At 44.8% G+C, this 4011-nt stretch overlaps 1 pseudogene; it reads left to right on the top strand.

Moving 5' to 3' along the window:
* Positions 1–283: 283 nt before the first annotated feature.
* On the top strand, positions 284–2373 carry LOC119344007 (annotated as a pseudogene).
* Positions 2374–4011: the final 1638 nt, after the last annotated feature.

Below are 4011 nucleotides of genomic sequence, written 5' to 3'. Positions count from 1 at the left end.
TTCTCCTTCGTTGGTTCGAGCCACGGCAACGCATAGAGCGAGGAGAGCAGCGGCGAGGGACTGGCGGCAACAACATTGCTCAGAAACAAAAAACTTGTAACGAGACTTGGAGACGGTCAACACCGAGATTGGTGGTATCGCAATGTTGACCCGCAAGTCTATAACTGGTTTTGTCTCTCTCCCCCTTGCATCCAACTGGTTTTGTCTCTAGCAAGTCTCGTTCTTCCATTCCATTGCCACCTCTGTTACATACCACTGTCAGTTGACCCGCACAGCACTCGCCATGGCCCTGAACCGTGTCACCATGGCCGCCGGTGCTGCCGTACCGGTCATGTAGGCGCACAATCTCTCGGCCTCCTAATGAATTCAGCATTCGCAGCTCCGCTGGAGAAGATCTCCCCGCCAACCTGACCTCCGCCTCCTCGGAGCCCCCTTCCCTCTTCGACGGCACCACCAGGTACAAACACGTGAAATACATTCCTCGGTTGCATATTCATCCTGTTGGTCTTCACTTTCTTCTTGTCTTGTTCAGGCTGTACGTGGCGTACCGCTGCCCATACGCGCAGCGCGTCTGGATCGCGAGAAATTGCAAGGTACTCCCTCCGTTCCAAAATAGATGACCCAACTTTGTATAAAGTTAGTACAAAGTTATTTTGGAAAGGAGGGAGTAGCAAGCAGGCACTAGTGGGAGTGTTTTTTTCTTCCCTTTTCAGTGGACTTTCCTTCCTTCTCATATGATTCATGTGCAGGGCTTGCAGGGCAAGATCAAGATAGTCGCGCTAGATCTCATGGACAGGCCAGCCTAGTACAAGAACAAGGTCTACCCAGAGAACAAGGTACTCCCTCCGTTTCCAAATATAAGTCTTTTTAGAGACTCTGACTACATACAGAGCAAAATGAGTGAATCTATACTCTAAAATATGTCCGCATACATCCGTATGTTGTAGTACATTTGAAACGTCTAAAAAGACTTATATTTAGGAATAGGGGGAGTTGTATATATGTGATATACTCCCTCTGTCCCAAAATAAGTGTCTCAACTTTGTACTAACTTTAGTATAAAATTGTACTATGGTTGAGACAGTTATTTCGGGACAGAGGGAGTAGTATTTATCATTTCTTTTCATGCACACATCTCTTTATGTTGGACATACAGGTACCTGCCCTGGAGCACAACAAGCAAGTGAAAGGAGAGAGCCTGAATCTGCTTAAGTACATCGGCGACAATTTCGATGGCCCAGAATTGCTCCATCATGTAAGAGACACATACACATGTTCCTCGTTTTCAGTGGAACTGAAGTTTGCATTCCTGATGTGGTGAACCACCAGGATTCTGCAAAGAAGAAGTTTGCTGAGGAACTCCTTGCGTACAGTGACAGTTTCAACGCCAGCGCTTTCTTCTCATGCCTACGCTCCAAGGGAGATGTGACCGACGAAGCTGGTAAACAAAAACAGCAGAACAATGCACTACTTACAACATGTTTGTTTGTTTGAGATGTTCTATATTGAAAGGCTGCATGCAGTTTGTGCTCACATTTCACCTTGTTTCATCTATCATTAGTTGCCGCTGTTGATAAAATAGAAGCTGCCCTAGGGAAGTTCAGCGATGGCCCATTCTTCCTTGGCCAGTTCAGTCTGGTATGTGTACGTCACTACATCAGGGGTTCCCTTTCCTCTTGTCCATGGCCAAACCTCATAAAAGATTTCAGAAGAATTGTGCTTTTGAAATACATGGTTTTGCTGTCATATATATTCTTTCTATTTTTTTGAGAGAAATATTCTTTCTAGATTGACATTGCATATGTGCCATTCATCGAAAGGCTTCAGATATCCTTTTCTGGCATCAAGAACTACGATATCGTTGGGGGAAGACCCAACCTTGGCAGATTCATCGAGGTATGTTCTGGATAATGCTAGATGGGATCTACTTTACTTCATATATCCTACTCTGAGGTGTTATCAGTGGGTTAGCTAGTTATGTTCCAATGTTGAATGTTGTAGGAAGTCAACAAGATCAACGCATATACACAAACCAAACTGGAGACACAAGTTACACTTGATATAATAAAAGAGAAGTTCGAGGTACATTATCTTACAATTTTTTAGCCTTGGATCATGCCACCTTCCAACCCCAACCACACTTACCCTTTGACTTTGACTTTTAGGTTCCTTAAAGATTGTTGTGGCAAGGAACTACGACCAGGACACTGCTGCAGAATTTTATGAAGCAGAGGAAGATCCTGGAGTGTTTTCGCTCGTTGAATGTTGTGCCATGCTGTTAGAGAACAAATATATAAACAGGATCATACTGATCTTTCCTTGCAGGTGCTAGTGATATCTTTGCATATCTGTAATTGTATATCACCTGTAGATCATAAGGGAATTGTGTAATCCCTAACGTTTCTCCATTGCGCTATAAATTCTGTAGCCTTGCTGGTTGCAATCCTGTATGATATTCCCCAAAATTCTCTCCTCCCACCAATATCTCTTTCATGGTATCATATTAGATCTCAATCCTATAAAGCTTCCTTGCTGCCACCGTGACAACTGAGAGCTCGAGCTCCTCCTTTGCCTCTCTCGGCAGACGCATTACAAATTCTCACATAACATGGACCCCGTTTTGGTTAGTGGTCCACAAGATAGATCTTTATAGGTATACCTAGACATATCACTTCCAGTAGCTAATAATAGTTGGGAAGACAAGTCCATATAGGAAGCCTAATATTATCGGAGAGAGTGTGATTCATAAGCAATTCTCATGGGGAAGGAAACATTTGACCATCTAGGGTGTGCCTCATTCCCATGAATAGTTTGAGAGTACGAGGGTTAAAAAACCTGCTCCCACTAGTAGAAAAGGGGGCAATGGTCCAGGCCGGGCCAGCCCATTAGTCCCGGTTCAGTCCAGAACGGGACCCATGGGGGCATTGGACCCGGTTCGTGAGCCCCGGGGGCCGGCCGGGCCACGTGGGCCATTGGTCCCGGTTCGTCTGGACCTTTTGGTCCCGGTTGGTGGGACGAACCGGGACCAATGGGCCCCGCTCCTGGCCCACCACCATTGGTCCCGGTTGGTGGCATGAACCGGGACTAAAGGCTGCCCTTTAGTCCCGGTTCGTGGGACGAACCGGGACCAATGAGTTGCCTATATATACCCCTCACCCGCGAGCAGAGCACTCCCACTGCTCTGTTTTTCCTGGCCGGCAAGGGGAGAGCTTTGTGGTGCTCACCTCCTATGCACACAAGGTGTTCGATGGAATGCCCAAGCCACACTACTTAAGCTTTCTCCTCTCCAAGCTCGACCTCCAAGCTTCATTTTCCTTAATATTTGTCTAGGTTCAGCGGCCCGTCCCGTCCCGTCACCGTCTTCACCGCCGTCGATCGCCCGCGCCGATCTCATCGCCTGCACCACCATAGTGAGCCTCTTATTCTTATCTTCTTTCTGAAAGGAAAAAAATATTCTTACTTGTATGTTTATATAGATACTTGTATAATTTTCTTACTTTTATTATTGCATCTTATATAGTGCGATGGTTTTGGTATCCGCCCCTGTTGGCCCTCGTCCTGTCTATGATTCGGATGTGGTATATATTATCTTTTCATAACTATTGGTTATTTATTGTTTATGACAATTATGCCGACCAACGTGACATAGATTTTATTTATCTAGGAGGTTGTTGAACCGGAAATTCCAACCGACCCTATTGTCGAGAGGTTAAATTTAGTTAAAGAAGAAAACAATTTCTTGAAGGAAAAAATAAGAAAAATTGAGGATATTGGAGTTGCATGTTGCGGATGTTGTCGATGATCACAAGATCAAGATGGATGCAATGCACTTGAAGATTAGAAAGATTAGAAAATATGCCATTCATACCGAGGCTTGGTATCATTATGCCGTTGGATCAGTTGTTACATTGGTTGCGATTATGATCACATTTGTTTTCGCATTGAAATGTTTTACATAGTTTCAATGTATGGTTTAATTAATTTAGATGCTCTGCAGTCTGCAGAGCTTTA

Source organism: Triticum dicoccoides, unplaced genomic scaffold, assembly GCF_002162155.2.
Source record: "Triticum dicoccoides isolate Atlit2015 ecotype Zavitan unplaced genomic scaffold, WEW_v2.0 scaffold150256, whole genome shotgun sequence".
In the NCBI taxonomy this organism is placed as follows: domain Eukaryota; kingdom Viridiplantae; phylum Streptophyta; class Magnoliopsida; order Poales; family Poaceae; genus Triticum; species Triticum dicoccoides.
This window is presented reverse-complemented; position numbering and strand designations above follow the sequence as displayed.